We start from the raw sequence: 16,867 nt of genomic DNA on the forward strand, positions 1-16,867 counted from the left end.
TCCACAGCAGGGCAGCCCTCAAAACCACACTCCTGACGATCTCCCCTCCCCGTCTTCTCCTCTCTGAGGACGCAGAGCTCTGCCATCAGAGGGAAGGGGCTGCAGTGAGGGACCGCAGTGAGCAGCTGAGGCAGGACCCTGGCATGGTGTCTCTAGGGGTGCCCCGCCCACCTTGCCAGGGGCTGTAGTCTCTGCGAAGGCAGAGAGCCAGGGGAGAAGGGGGCGCAGGGAACACGCTGGGGGTGGTGCCTTTTTCCTCCTTCTTCACTGGCCTCTTTTGATTTCAAAAAGTTATTCTGTGCCCGGTGGGGTGACAGCTGGTTGGAGAACATTTTGCTAGAAGAACTCAAACTCCATGACCCCCATTTGGCTGCTTAATACACCGTGCAGATGCCATTCCTGAGACGACTCCTTCAGGTAACGTCTCCACCCCAAAGCAGGTCTGGGCCAGACTGAGGAGGGAGCAGGGTGTGGGGTCCGATGCCTCTTGGCAACACCAGGAGGAGCCTGCTGTGGCCTGGGTCTTGCTTCCTGGTTGGGGCGCAGTCTTGTTCTGAGGCACAACAGCCCATGCGTGCTAGTGGTTGGGACACTGGTTCCGGGCTTGGGCTGGGAAGGGTCCTCAGACCCCCACGGAGCAGGCTTTCCAGCTGTGTCTGGCTGGGGCAGCCCATCTGTCAAGAATGCCAACAGTTGCTTTGGAGCTGGAGCGTTGCCACTCTCTCCTCTTTTTAAAAGCTTTATTTTCATCATGCGATGTTCTGCTACCGTAGAGAGTGGGATGACTTTTTGCTCTATCTCTACAGCTTTCATTGGACCCTCAGCCAATAGCAATCCCATATGTTCCCAGACACACCCGTGTGCCCTTTTCTTTGACCTGGCCCCCCACCCCCACTTCCTCTCTTCCCACCTTTGTCTCGGACTTCGGCCTCCTATGGACTGTCTCCATGCAGTGCCCTTTGTGCACGTCCCTCTCTTGCCTGGCTCCTCTTTTTCTGCACAAAGCGCTTGCATCAGCGCCTCTCCTCCAAACCCTGCGGCTTTGTTAGGAGCTCTCAGTGCCCTTTGCTGCTTTCTGTTGCCCTCCCTGCAGGGTCTCCTCCTCCTTCTGTTTACCTGGTAATCGCAGGCTACTGTCAGCTTTCTGGAAGTCTCTGCAGCTGCTATCTGGGCTCTGCCCGTGCATGTGCTCCTTGGTGGAGCGAGGGCCACCGTGGATTACCCTTCTCTCTTCTGGCTCTCTGAGGAAATTGTGTGGCAGCTCAGTGATTAATAGACTTTATTTTTATCTGGTGCCCTTCAGACATGCGATCCTTTGGGATAGAAATGACCTTTGGAGAGGTCATGAGGCCCACCCCCACCCCCACCCCTGAACTGGGCAAGGAGTGCTTTTAATAATCTCTAATGCATCCTAAGTAGAGAGGTGTTTGGCCGCCTCCTTGAGTGTCCCCAGGGGTGGTGTTACCATAAGCTGCCCTTTCTTCCATGATGCCAGCTGTGCATTGAACGATTGTTTTTCCTTAATAGGAACTGAAAATTTTCTCTCCTACAGGTCCTCTTGTCTTTTGTGCATCTTTCCCCAACAAAGAGGCACATTCTCCTAACGTTCCTTGTATTCTTATTTGACGTAGGGCCCCACCCCATAATCTCTGTGCCACCCTGCTCTGAATTCCCCAGGTCTACGTTTAAGCACAGCACTCCCATTGGAGGTAGCGTCAAGGCCAAATGGCTCAAAGAGCAACAGACAAATTTCGTTGTTTATTTCACGCATCAGCTCTTAGCACAACGCATATCTGCAGAGGTTGGAAGCCTTTGGCTGTCCCGTTGTGCTGTGCACCGTCTCAACAACCTCCAGTCACAGCCTGTCCTGCCCGGTGTCTGCCTCTCCAGGTGCACGTGCTTCTGCTTAAGCCTTTGATTATTCCTTCTTCCATAAATCACTCTGCATTTGGCCCTATTGAGTCTCAATAAACACATCCAATAATATGTGACTTCAATATACAAGATTCAATAAAGGCAAATTTAAAGACATTGCCCAGTAGTTAAATTTCACTCTCCACAGATTTGCAATCCCTGCCATTTTTGTATCATCTATGGTTTGATTTGCATAATTCTCCCTCTATCTTTCAAGTTATTTATGAATATATTAGGTCACCTTGGACCCCAGCACATCTTTCCGGGTTTATGTGGAGTGGTAAGAGCAGTTTTCAGACATGGTTGTGTTTAACTCTTCCTGGCATGAGTTTCTAAATATGGCTGTCCTATTGCGCTCTTGGTCCAAGCTTCCCTTTCAAAATGGGTGCTTGAAATATTACCTTGGCTGCTAACTTCAGGTGATAGATAGTTTGGATAGTTCGCCTATTGCCTTTCACTCAACCATTGAATTAATTTTATCTCCGAGAAGTATTAAATCATCTGAATGTAATTTATTTTTTACCCAATCCATGGTGTGTATGTATATGAATACTTCATTTTCCAGCAAGTAACTAATCTCTATTAATTATCTTGAAAGTTTACCCAGCTTAAGGATTAAAGTACTGTTTCTTCCCTTTCAATCTCTTGCCTAAGGAAATGTGTTCATTGAGCACAAATGAAGCAACAGAACAAGACTTTGTGGGAAAGGCTGTCAGTATTTGTCAAATTGTAGACCTGGACCATCTGCACAGAAATACCTACTAATTAAAATGCAGATTCCTGGGCTCCACACCAGATTTCCTGTATCTGAATCACAGGAAGGGCAGGTCCAGGAGCCTGCATTTTTTGAGAGCTCAAAAGGGGATTCTTACGTGTACGGACTTTCGAGAATGATCGGTCTATGTATCCAAACGTGAAGGCTTCCGGACTCTGACTGCCCAGCCCTTTTATTATTCCCTTCTTTTCGCATCTGGAAGTTCTTGAGTCTCCAGGAATTCTCCAGGCAGCTTGCCACTGGCTTGCATCACTGTTTTAGTTGGTCTCTTTAGAATCTTTCCTTTCCAGTTCTTTTAGCCTTGATATAAAACTCAGCAGTCCAGTATAAAACTCAGCAATGCAGCACTTGATTTTAATTTACTTAGTAGCTTTAAATCCTAATAGTATCATTAGCCCGATTTTATAGATGGGATGATAACTGGGGACGGACATGTGAAAGGAATCCTTGGGTTTGGCTACTAGAATGTTTTAAAAGTCATTTAAAGAGTTTGCCGTTTTTCTTCCTAACTACTCCCAACCCTGAGTTTTTCTGTTCCCGTCATTGGGGCAGACTCCTGATGAGAGACCCATTTTTCCATTTTCTTTGTTCGAGGAACATCATAGAAAAGAAGTTGGTGAGAAGGGGGTGATATTCAGGGAGAACATTTTGTCTCTAAGCATTAGCCATTTAGGGAGGGGCAGAGCAAACCTTTGTCCTTTTGCAGGACACAAGGGAAGTGACTTGGGAAGTTTTTTTTTTCCTTTCCAGTTTTTTGTAAATCATGGTAATAATTCCTGCTAGTGGATGCTTACGGTGTGCAGAGTGTGATGCTAAGCACTTTATATAGATGATCTTGTAGATCCCCACATTAACCTTGAGAGGCAGGGACAAGTTGACCTCATGTTACTGTGAAGAAACTAAAAGGCTCAGAGAGGTGAAGGGACTTGTCCAAGATCACACAGCTGGTTAATGCCAAAGCTCAGAACTGACACACCGTAGGACATCGCCTGCACAAATTGGTTAAATATGCCCTTCCTATCCTGGAGTTTGGTTCTACTGAGAGCTGAGGAGAAAAGTGTTTTAAAAGTTAATCAGTGGCACGCACACCTTATGTATGAGGTGGAGCCCTGTCCACTGTTGACGGACTTCTAAGTGTCAGGGTGGCAAGCTAGTGTCAGGTAGTAATTATAACCGAAGTGGAATGGAATGAATTATGTGATTTTGAGCCTTTTAAATGGAAACCTATTAAAATCACACCCCCCCCCTCCACTAGGGCCCAAGGGTGATTAGTGACAAAAGGCAAATAGACGTGACTGGAGCCCTCGTACTAGCACGACTCACCTCTGAGTCTCCTCCGCCTGGTGTTCCCGCGTCAGGAGTGCGTCCTCTCACCTCAGCCTCTGGAATGTTCTTGTGCCATCTCCTCCCCACAGACACGTATTTTTTGATTGTGTGGCTGGTGACTGAAAACCTCACCGCTTCATGGCGTTGCCTGCCTTCTGGAAACCTGGTGGAGGGGTAACCAGCCCAGTGGGGCCTTGTCAGATTAGGGTCTGGGGTCTCTCCCTGCTCTGAGGTGTCGTGCTCCTTGGTGGTGGCGTACTGCAGGGAGAAGGATAGCAGGCTAAAGGCAAAGAGTCCAGAGGTCTAGTCCTGGTTCTGCCTCTCGGCGTCTATGGCACCAATGTCCTCATTTGTCAGTGAGGGGTGGCTCCTCTCTTGGGTCTTGGGACTGCCCTGATGAGCACCCCTCCCGCACACCGTGGGCTCCTTTCTTCCCAGACAGCAGCTTAACAACGAGGCTCTTTACCTTGAGACAAGATGTCTCAAGGACACAAAGGGAGGACTGGCTTAGGGGGATATCACAGAAACTATGCCACAGGCCAAGAGGGGCTATGGATCCCCCCATGGGGCAGGTACAGTTGAACCTGAGGCAGGCCCAGGAAATCTGCTTGACCTCACCCTCCTTCAAATTACTCTGGTTTCACCCATACCTGAGTGCAGCAGGGAGAATCAGATGACTATTGCAGTCTTACTAAAAAAAATTTTTTTTGAGGGCATTAAGGCCCATGTGGTGACTCGTGTGCTTTTTACCTTCGAGCTGCAGTGGGAAAGCCAATAACGCGGCCTTCAGGCTGGCGGGCCTCATCGCTGGAGGGAAGCGGGCTCATCACTCAGTTGTCTGGTGGGTCCTTGGATGGGGTGGGGTGGGGGAGGGTGGGAAAGGCTCGGAGTCCCAGAAACTTGATTTGTGGAGCGGGGCCTGTGGCATGGGATTAATCCCTGAAGATTGAGTGTGTTTGTTGCGGCCAAGCTGGGTCTGTTTAAATATTTAAGTGCCACTGAGTCATGGGCACAGGTTGCAGAGTGTGCAGGCAGGGCTGGGGAGAGGCTAAAGTTTCTCTTTGCTGCCCTCGGGCCCTCCTGTCTCTGCCTCCTTTGCTCCTGCAGCCTGTCCCCTTCCCTCCAGGGCTGGCGTCTTGCCCGCTGACCAGCTAACCTAGGCTCGCCTTTCCTGCACGGTGACCCACACCCTCTGGACTATTTCCTCATCCAGCCAGGTCCTCGTTCTCAGCCAGCTGCTACTTGGTGCAAACCTTGTGACAAATAATGTCCATTAAGGTTGTGGATGACCCATAGAGGGTACCTAGTCACATCCGTAGAGGTTCTTTTTACTATTTTTAAAAATAACTTTTTCTATGGAAATAGTATTTGTTCATTACAGAAAAAAATCAGAATTTATATAAAATCAGATATGTAAAAAAGGAAAAATAAAAATGACCCATAATCTCACCCTTCAGAGGTAACCTACCTTTTGTTTTGCTGTGTACTATTCTAGAATTCATTCTTTCTCTTTCTCTCTCTCCTCCCCCGACACACGCACACATGCACACATACACACATGACCAATAAATGATACATACCATTTTAACCCAGCCACCCACCCACTCAACAATACAGGAGGAACAACTTTTTGTCTCAATAAACACATTTTTATGACTCATTTGCAGGGCTGTATAGTGTTCCATTACATGGACATGCCACAGTTTATGAACATGTCCCAGTTTGCTCAATCAGTGTTCTACCTATTAAATGGTTGGACATCTTATAATCTGTTCACTATTAAAAAACAATACTGCAGCTATATCTTTGCACAATGCTTTTATCAATTCCTAGAAGCAGAATGGTGAGGTCAGAGGGTACACACCTTTGGTTTCTCTTATTTCAAGTCACGGGGGGGAGGTATAGGAAAGCAGGCAGCCTGCTCAGTGCCAGCCAGGTGGGAGAGAGCGGGTGAAGGAGAATGCTCACTGACTTCAGAGCGGATCTGCTGCTTGTTACCTGGGATGTGGAGACAGTCATTTTGCTGCTGAGAGTCTCCATTTCTGCAGGGGCTGGTGCGTGGTTGGGAAAGCTGACTGGGATGGTGTATGTGAAAAGGTTTGCACCTGGCACGTGCTTCATGAGGCTGCCCCTCGCCTTTACCTTTCCTTATTTCCTCTTTCTTCAGTGAGATAAGGCAGATATCACACAAGGAGATACCACACTGCCGGGTGGTATTTAATTGAGGTGACAGTGAACATTGCAGGAACAGAGCGGGGAATGGTCACACCAGGGGAGGCTGTCCCCAGGGTGCCAAAAAGGCCCTCAGTGAGTGTGGATTGAACTGATGCTGGTCTCTGTGTGGGGCTGGGGGAAGAGGTAATAATAGTAAAGCTAAAGTTTGTCGACTTATATTATGGGGCTGGAATGTTCGGTGGGCTTCATCTGTATTAACTCTTCAACTCTCGCAAACGTGCCATGAGATAGATGCTTCAGTCATCTCCATCCTGCAGATAAGGAAACTGGAGGGACGAGGGGTTAATTCACTTTCCTGAGGCCACACAGTGAGTAAGTGGCAGAGCCAAGATTTGATCCCAGTCATTGATCTCCCTCTCTCTCTCCTTCCCTCCCCTATCAACCCCAATACTCACACACATACACACTTACCCCTTTCTGGAACCTTCTGGTTCCTTGTGCATACCTCCACCTGGGCTACCTCTCACATTGTGTGATAACTGTTTGTCTATTTGTCTGTTCCCTCAAGCTGGACCGTGAGCCTTCTGAGGGCAGGGCCATGTCACAGTCGGTTGCATCCCAGACTCGGCACAGCGGGGCTTCCAAACTATTGATGAATAGTGGGAGAGGGGAGTGTGAGACGTACTTACCGGTCAGAATATATAGATCAGCATGGACCCAGCAGAGTGTTTGGGTAGGAAGATTGAGGGCGTGGTGGATTTCTGGGAACGCCAGGCTGAGTTGTGTAGTCAATGGTGAATCCTGACAATTCCAGAGACATTTCTAGGAAGGTGAATCTGCAGGGTCAGGCGTTCAGGGAAGAGCCCAAAGCCTGATGGTTGAGAATAGCCTTTTCTGATCACCTAGGAGAAGGCATGAAGTCTGGATGGTAGTGACAGCAGGAATGAAATGGACAGGGCTTTATGGAAGAAAAACCCACAGAACCTGACAGAGGATAAATGGGATGTAGGAGCAGGAGAGAGGAGTGAGGGAGGGGGCAGTGGTGACTTGACATCCCCCACCTCGGTAATTAAGACATGAGGGGAAGCTTTAACTGGAATATTTTAAAGAGGGAAGTAATTTTGGGGAAGTGAAGAAACTGACATATGAATTTGCGGACATGGTGGGAAATCCAGGCAGAAATGTCTAACAGATGCCAATGGAGATCTGTTTCCCTAAAGGAATTGAGGAACTTACACTGATGTTGTAGGTTGGAAGAAGGCCTACCTTGGTGAGCAGTGGTGGGTTGGGACCCACAAATAGAGCCTGCTCTGCATCTGAGGCAGCAGTGATGTCAGATGTCACCCAGGCATGGGAGGCGCATGGAGATCCTGAGAGGGGACGCTGGCAAGATTCCCAAATGTCTGGGGGCCGCCACACCTTCTGATAATTGGGTCTGACTTTTGACCTTTCTCTGTTTACCTTCTCCAGAAATGTTGACAATTACATTTATTATTTACATTCTTTTTATTGTAAGAGTAAAAAAAAGAATTCCATTTTACTCTTTAAGGTAACTAAAGACATGCTAATGTAGGACTACGTTAGAATAAAGCCCTACAAGGGATGAGGGTTGGAAGCCCAGGATTTGAGTCTTTGCTGGGTTATTTCCTATTAACCTTAGAGAGGTTCCAAGAGGGCTAAATGAGACAATTTGCAAAAATAATTAGCTCACTGGTTGGTTCACAGATGTTCTCAATAAATATTTATTTTCCTAATGCCAAATCAAGAAACGGTACTTATTTAACACCTAAGCTGAGTCCCAGTAGTGTTCTGATGCACTAGCTGCTGGAGTTGTCAGAGTCCAGGGAAACAGTCTGATAAAGTGAAATGAGGTATTAAAAATAGCTAATGTTTTTTGAACATGTGCTGTGTGCCAGGCACTGTGCGAAGCACATTACAAGGATGAACTCATTCAGTTCTCATCACACCCCTGCGAGGTACAAACTATTATCCCCACTTTATAGACAAGGAAACTGAGTCTTACAGAGATTAACTGCCCAAGGTCACAAAGCAAATGAGCTGACCCAGGAAGGCTGATTCTGGAGTGCACCAGCATTCTGTCACCCTGCCCCTCAGCAGGGCAGGAAATAGTCCTGCTGACACAGTGACTGCTTTGGTTTTGGGGGTTTCTGTGTTTCTCTGCTGGGGTTCCAGAATCAGGTTATACAGTGTTTTGAAATGAGGGTCTTGTTGCTTATCTCCGTTCTTCCTGTCTTTAACCAGGAGTCACATTTACATGTAGTGAATTTCTAAAATAAGCAGAACACTCTCCCTGGATAAATACACAGGACTTGTGGGTCACTGGAGTTTGATAGATCCTGGGTCAGTGCCAGGCCCTGAGGAATGCGGCTGTAAAATATCAGGATGTTATGCTCCATCCCTACTCCAGCCTCCTGTGCTGCTATCCAGAAGAATTCAGTTTAAAATAAGCATCAGGGGTGGCCTGAAAGAAGATATGAAGCCCCAGGAGGGCATTGGCAGACCTTGCCAGCCGGGGTGGGAGGTGGGTACAGCCAGCCCTTGGGTGGCCCCTGGCCCGGAGGCTGCATCAGTTTTCGGTTGCAGTTGAGGGAATAATAGCTTCAGGAGGTACCCAGGCTTCGAAGGCCCAGAGAAAAGAGAGCTGTGAAGTTGCTAGAATGGATGAGATTTAGAGACCATCTGATCCAACCTCCATAGTTTACAGATTAAAAAAATCAAGGCCAGAAAGTTCTGAGATTTGTCCAGGGTGCATAGCAGGTTCGTATCAGACTCAGGGCCAGGCCCCGGGTCTCCAGGAGGCCACCTGCTCCGCTGGCCTCTGAGCTCCAAGGGTGAGCTCCTGGGGAGGGGAAGCCCACCTGGGTGTGGGAGGCCTGGACTTGCCCAAGAGGGGCTTCTTGTCACTTAAACAGGGGTGGGCCTGAATATTGCAGGACCTGGATGAACCTTGAAGCCACGACTTTTATCACTTTGAGTTTTGCGGAGCCAAAGTCGGCTCTTGAGAAAAGCCTGGACAGTTAACATTGTCTTACAGATTAACAGCCTCACCCTGAGTGCATGAGTCTGAGCTGATGGCGTTTTGAAGTGTCTTCTAGGTTTTGTCCCAGTGCGAGTTTGTATCTGAGAGTCACCTGGGGCTTTTCTCACACCGGGCTTCTCCCCACTCGGGGGGATTGGAGATGGGCATGCCTCCATCCCCCAGAGAGAAGATGGAGGGCTGTTGGGAGGGAAGGTGTGGGAGGCTCCGAACTTCTGCAAACCAGCCTGGCAGGTTGTGATTCTCCCGTCAATCTGCCTGGGCCCTGGCAGGACACAGGATTCTGCTCAGAAGAGCTGAATGCAAGGGAATTTGATGACAGAATGATTATGGAGGTGTGGGCAGGATAAGGGTACCAACAAGGGAGAGTGGGAAGCCCTCCCAGCTCCAGCCCCAAGGAGCAGAGGGGGACACATGGTTCCCAGAGCAGGAGAGGGCTGGGGCCTGGGGTAGGGGCAGCCCCTGTACCAGCACAGGGCCCAAGCAGCGCAGGGCACAGGTCCCCAACTTGTGTGTCTTTTCACCCCGTTCTCCTGCCGGTGCCTCCTTCTGGCCACACTCTGCCGGAAGCAGAGAGCAAGGGAGTGTGAGTGAGGCAGGCCGTGGAGGTTAGCCCCAGGTCCTAGGGGTGGGTTGGGAGGGGGCAGTGACAAACAGAGACTGACCAGTGCATCTTCCAGTCCTGTGCTTCTAACACAGACAGACCTGGGTTCATATCCTGGCTCTGCCATGTAGGTAGTTGCTTAAACGCCCTCAGACTCAGTTTCCTTATCTGTAAAATGGGGCCCCTCAACTCATGAGCTGTTGAGAGTCTGTGTAGGAACGTGCGCCTGGTGATAGTCTACAGGTATGATGCCTTGGAGGCGTGGGCAGGTGACAGGCACCGCTGGGCCTGGGTTGTGGATGAGGAAGTCATCTGCAGAGATAAGGGAGTGGTGTCCTCAGGGCTGTATGTCAGTGCCACAGGGCAGACCTGGGAATGAGATGCGGCTGGTGACTCCAGGGCCCAGGCTTTGTCTCCTGGACGCTCATCCCGTAATTGCTTTCCGTCTCTCGGAAACCACTGGCTCAGATGCCCACTGCGTGCTCCAAGTTGGGCTGATGAAAATGTGCCAGAGTCATTAAGTTATCAGTGGGGAAGGCGGCCGCTTCTCCCAGGCAGGAAGGATTCTGCTGTCTGCTGCAGCTGGCTTTGTTCACACAAACTGCCCCCGTTCCCCCTCCTCCCCCTCCTCCCCCACCCCTGCCCAGACAAGGAACGAGCAGGGTAGGATCGAAAGGGAGGCAGGGGCATGCTGTAAATATTTTGGGGTGACACTGAAGGCATTCGTAACTGCAGACAGGAGGCCCTGCAGGGAGAATCCAGTTCTGGATTGGGAAGTGGGCAAACACTGTTTCTGCAGCTTGACAGATGGATCCGCCCCAGGGGGAAGGAGAGAGAGAACTCAAGCCGGACCTCCCTTATTGTCACAGCCGTCGCTCTCCATGCACACCGTGCCAGGAACACAAAATCCAAGTGCATGCTTGCCAAGGTGAAAAGAAGGACCTTAGGTTGTGCACAGGCAGAGCTGACTGGTCCCCAGGGTGGTGGCTTCTGAGGTGCTGATGCAAAGGAGCTTGCCCCGGGGAAGGGGACAGGAGTGGGAGGGTGGAGCAGGGCCCTCTCTGCATGCTTCAGCAGTCATGGGGCTCAGTCTGATTCCGCACGACAGACATTTCCAGAGTGAGATTGCCGACAGGGTAAAAGGATAGCAGATGGTTCCAATACTTTATTTTCAAAATGTTTCTTTCCTCACTCTCTTTTCCTTGCTATTCCACCACCTAAGACTTCAGAGGAAAAATGACTACATCCCCCCCCTTTTGAGTCTGTTCTCTTGGCTGAGCCGTCTTGTGAGCTGGGATTGTTTGAAGTGCATTCTCTCATGCGGCTCTCACCACTGTGAGTCGGTGTGCTGTCACCACCATCCTTGTTGTCCAGAGAGGACACTGAGTCACAAAGAGGTTTAGCAACTTGCCCAAGATCACACAGCTGGTCATCAGCAGGGCTGGGACTTGAACCCAGGCCGATGAGATGGAGCCCACCCACTTACCCACTGCAGAGCCTGCCTCTCTGCGGGCAGGGCTGACCCAGAAGCAAGGCCAGAGCAGTCGATGGCACTGAAATGACGACTACTGATTGGCTAGACTTTCAAGGTTATCTCAGAAGGGAATTGTACTCTGGACTCAGGGCTGATTGGGACCTGGATTTGCCCTGGCAGCTCTCCTGCTATCAGGCTGGCTGTTTGGAGTAAGTTAGCCCCAGATCTCCACTCCCAGCCCCGCCAGGTCTCCGGGACTGGCTACCTGATTTGTAGGACCCAGTACAAAATGAAAGTGAGGAGCCCCTTGTTCAATAAATATTAGGAATTTCAAGATGGCAACAGCAGAGCAGTAAACCAAGCATGGGGCCCTTCTGAACATGGACCCTGTCTGGATGCACAGGCCATGTGCCCACAAACCTGGCCCGTAGTGTTTGCAGTGACAGGAAGACATGCTTAAATATAGAAGGTGAAATGGTGCTGGCTTCTCCAAGCCAGTCATAGAAGGATTTTCAAGGCATTTCTTTCCATTGAAACACTGCAGTCTGATCCTGATGCAATCCAACCAAAATAAATCTTGGAAGTCTTGATTGTGTCTCTTGCCCCTAAGATGAAGTCATTTGAAGGACTAGGACTTGGGGTCAGAAGCTTCATTTTGGGGTCAGCTTGTTGCTTCATTAACTCCGATCCCTTCTAACCCTGCCTCTCAAATCCCCTCCCCCCGCTGCCACCTTCCCTTCAGCCTGTGGCCCCAGTGGAGGAGCCACCGTGGTAAAATATAGGCTCCACCCCAGCCTCCCCTGGCCCTGTACTTGCCTCCAGCCCCCTTGGTCCCTCCTCACAGCCATGTTGGGAGGACTCGTGTCAGCCCTGTCATCACTTCCTCCCTTCTAGAGCATCCCAGCTCTCTGCAGTCTTGCCCTCCATGAGGTTGCGGATTCTCCTCTCACTAAGGGACCTCCCAGTTGCCAAATCTAGTAATCTCTTCTCACCTCCATCCCTCTTGAACCTTCTTAGGTACCTGACATTGATTGCCGTGGCTCTGCTTCTGTGCGGAGTCGGCTCATCTCTCTTTACAGTGGGGATGCGAGTCACTGTGAATAAATTCACTTGAGGCACTTGGAACAGGCCTGGCCCATTGTAGACACTCCACAGCTGTTAGCAGGAGCCGTGACTGGTGGTATCATTGTCATTGTCATCTTGAAACCCCACTCCTTCGGCTTCTGTTGTTCACTGTGTGTGAGTCTTTCTTAACAAATTAAAAAAAAAATCCGTTTCTCTTTCTCCACCAGTTTCTTAGGATACTGGTGTTTTCTGAGTTCTGCCCTATGTCCACACCTCTCTTTTCTCTCTCCACAATCTCTCTTGGCTCTTCTCTCCATACTTATAACATCTGCTGCCACCCTGCCAACTCCAAAATCCACCTCTCTTTCTCAAGCTCCAGGTGTACAAAGCCAGCCTCAAACTGAAATCATTCTCATTCTTCTTTAAATCTGGTTTTTCTCCTGCATCTTTCTACCCAGTTGCCCAAGTCAGACACCTGGGCATCTTCATCGCTTCCCTGAGCTGATATTGAGCACCTGCCACTGGTCATTGGGGATGCAACATGTGCGAACACACAGAGCCTGCCATGCTTGTTGCCGGGGGAGATGCTCCTCAAATTACTACGGGGCTGCATCTGGTAAACCCATCATAAGTGGAAGATATTACAAGTCAAAAAAGCATTTAATACACCTAATCTACCGAATACCTTACCTTAGCCTACCTGACCTTAAATGTGCTCAGAACACTTACATTAGCCTAGAGTTGGGCAGAGTCATCTAACACAAATCTATTTTATAATAAGTTGTTGAATAGTCATATAATTTATTGAATACTGAAAGTGAAAATCAGAATAGTAGTATGGGTACTCAAAGTGTGGTTTCTACTGAAGGCATGTCACTTTCTCACTATCATAAAGTCCCAGAATCATAAGTCAAGCCATTGGAAATTGGGGACTGTCTGTATTGACACAGGATTAGTCCTGGGAAGGTAAAAACTTGGTGTCCTAACTTTGAATGGAAAGACTTCCCTGGAGAAGGACATTTGAACTGAGATCTGAAGGATGATTACGCCTGAGTCAGGCAAACTGGGGATGGGAGGCATTCTAGGCAGAGGGAAGAGCTTGTGCAAAGGCTCTGTGGTGGGAAGAAAAATGTTTAATAAACGCAAAGGCCAGAGGGCAGGAGGGCAGAGCAGGAGGCAGGAAGTGGTGTCTCAAGGGGCTGGAGAGGTTGGTGGGCTGGTGGGGCGTGGCCAGGAAGGCCACCTAAGTTAGTCTTTCTAGGTTCCTCCTTGCTTTCTCACCCATGCCCCTTCCACCAGATTCTCTCTGTTTAATGCCTCTCCCACCCCATTGTTCCTCTCCACGCCTAAGTCTTCATTGTTTCACCTGTAGACAGTCAAAATAGCCCCTTGCCACTTTCAAGTCCATCTTCTGCCCTACAATCTTAAGCAGCATTTCTAACATGTAACCTGGATAAGACCCTCCCCTGGCTCCCCCAGTGTCAGGAGAAAGCCCTGCCAGCTTCCTCTGCTATTAGCGCCGCCCTCCACACCCCAACCCCTCCTTCCCTCCAGCTTTATTAGACTCCTTGAAGTTCAGGTTTGCAGAGTGCTGCCTAGCGGGCTTTGGTGCTTGGAACGCCCTTGCCTCCTTCGTCTGCCTGCTCAAGTCCCGTTCATCTCAGGGGCTCCTTCTCTGGGAAGCTGTTCCCCACCCAGTTTGCCAGCCCCTCCTTGGGGCCCTCTTTGCCCCACATATGCTCATGCTGCCGCATCTACCTCACCTCCCTGCTCACCTGTATATATGTACCATCTCCTCTGCGAGACCATGAATCCTTGACAAAGGGATCTGGGGCTTGTTTATCTTTGTCCTTCTAGTGCCACAGAGTGGGGCACATATCAGGTATTTCCTAAGTGTTTCTTGAATTGAAGAGCTGGTGATGAAGAGTAACACATTACAAGCAGTCAGTTAAAAAGGAAGCTCCCTCCAGACAGCTCTTCTAAAAGAAGTCTGGCTTCCAGGACCTTTATGTACTATGTGGTTCTGATTCTTCTAATAACCAAGCACAGGTCTCAGGGTAGCCTCCACTGCCCTTGCTCACATGTCCATCCAGCCAGAAGGGCAGGTAGACACAAGGTGGGTGGAGTCAAGCCTAAATATATTCAATCTTCTAGCATAGTGGTTCTCAAACCACTATGGTTTCTGATCCTGTAGGTCTGAGTGGAGCCTGGGAATTTGCATCTCTGACAAGTTCCCAGGTGATGTTGATGGTGCTGGTCCGGGGACTACTCTTTTGAGAATCTCTGTTTAAGCAAAAAGATTTGCTCTAAAAATTATTATTCTCTACTGTGTTGCAGAAAGAGAGGGAGCTTTTGCTTGGGTATGGTTTTACAGATTTTAAGAACAATTAGTGTGAGATTAATGGGATAGATGGGTCAGATTCTATAGGTACTGCCTCTCCCATCTTCTGGCCTTCCCACAAAGGGTCCTGTGTTCATTCATCAGCCACTCAACAAATATGTTTTGAAGGTGTAGTATGTGCATGGCCACATAACAAGGTAGAGTTGTTGACATCAAATGAAATAGATAGGAAACTGTCCTTAAGAAAGGTCCTCCAGGGCAGATATAGCTGTAATTCAGGGAGTCCAAAGGAGAAATGCCTGCTGTGATCAGTAGTGTGTTTCCCATCAGTGGAGTTATCCCAGAACAGGCTTCTAGAGTATTAGTGGGAATAAAACAATTCTGTGGATGATTAGAGCAAATGACCATTAAGATCCTGAAATTCTGTGATTAAGGAAAGTAGTAGTGATTGACATGACAAAATGGCACAAGTGAGATGTTGTGGAGTTTATTCTGGGAGATCTGCAGAGGCAGCTGAGGCTGTAAGTACTGCTGATATTATCATTACTTTTAATCAACCCTTGTTACTCACCCACAGTATGCTTGGTGACTAAATAGATTTATATCCAATGACCCCATAATTTGCTGCTTATTAACCTCAGATCATTGAAAAGTTTAAATAGAAAAAGCCACAAGCAGGCCCATTGTGTACTTCAGGGGCCTCTTTGGGTCTTGCTTCCTGAGTCACATGGAATTGAGACGCATGGAGTCATTTTATCTTTTTTGCAATGTGAGAGAGAGAAATTGCATATGAATGTAAGCAGCCAGTTGTAGGCCTTGAATTTAGTCACTAGGTCACCAACTTGAATTTCAGACTCTTATCTACCTTATCAAGTGAATCCAACCAATTGCCAGATTCCGTAGTATGAGGCAAGGGTCAAAGTCCCTCTTTGAGGAGAGTCCAGTACCTAAGACATGCCAACCAGAGCTGATGACCCTTGTCCCTCATTTCCTATTAATTTAGCATCTATTATGTGCTGGGTACTGAGTGAGATGCTCTACAAATGCTATTTATAATCTCTTTACTCATCCTTTAAGGTAAGTATTATCCTCATTTTCAGCTGAAAGAAAAGGCACAGGGAGATATATCTTGTCCAATTTCATGCAGTAAAACTCTTCAGTTCATTTTTGGAAGTTGACACAACCATAAAATTGAAACCTGATAAAAGATAGTCCAAAAATTTTAGATCTATCTTAAATCTGAGTACAGATGCAAAATATAGTATTAGCAAATAGAATGCAGCAGTATAGCAAATAAATAGTATACTCTGACCAAACAGCACATTCTAGGAATGCAAGAATGGTTCAATAATAGGAAATATTAAGAAATCAGCATAATTCACCATATCAATAAACTAAAGGAGAGTTGTATATTAGTAGATACGGAAAGGGCAGTTGATAAAATTCTTCTGTAATAAAACTCTAAAACAGGAAGGAGAGGAACTACTTAAATTTGGTAAAGACTAAAAATTAGCTACATGAATCATTCTAAACAGGGAAACACTAACTTCAACTTCATTAAAATATGAAATGCTTGCTTTTGCCATTTTAAAATATTGTCTTGGTGGTTTGTACAAATGAACTAAGCCAAGATAAAAAAGTTTATGTAAATATGGGAAAGAAGAGATGACATTATTTTTGCCAATGGTTATCTAGCAAAACCCCCCAAGAGAATGTAGTAGGAAAAGAAACCCTACTGGAAGTACTAAGGGGACTGGGTACGACAGCTCGATAACAGCTCTTCTCTGTGCCATTGGGGTCATGCCACTGAACTTCAGCAACTGGAACTGAGATTTGAACCCAGGTTCGGTGCTGCAGTCTGTGCTCTTTCCACTTGGGAAAGCTTTTATTTATGCTTGTTGGTATGACTCAGTCATGTCAGTGCAAGCAGAAGGGACAGTCTCTCAGAGTTTGTGACCCTCGAGCACTCCAACAGTGCAGGGTGGGCTTGCCTTGCTGGGGAGGTAGGGGACAAGCTTAGAGGCTTGGCATGGAAGTTTTACTGTGAAGACCCTCGAGGCTTCTGCTAGCAGTGGGACCATGCCTCCCGCCGACCACCATGGGGCTGAGGCACTAAACTCTGTATTGGGGAGGTT

General features: G+C 48.2%; 1 protein-coding gene across 1 annotated transcript in view; it reads left to right on the forward strand.

Annotated features, from left to right (window-relative positions):
- DPF3 (double PHD fingers 3) overlaps positions 1–16,867 on the forward strand; it is a 184,614-nt gene that overhangs the window by 146,560 nt on the left and 21,187 nt on the right. The window lies entirely within an intron of this gene.

Source organism: Lemur catta, chromosome 1 (genome assembly GCF_020740605.2).
Source record: "Lemur catta isolate mLemCat1 chromosome 1, mLemCat1.pri, whole genome shotgun sequence".
NCBI lineage: Eukaryota > Metazoa > Chordata > Mammalia > Primates > Lemuridae > Lemur > Lemur catta.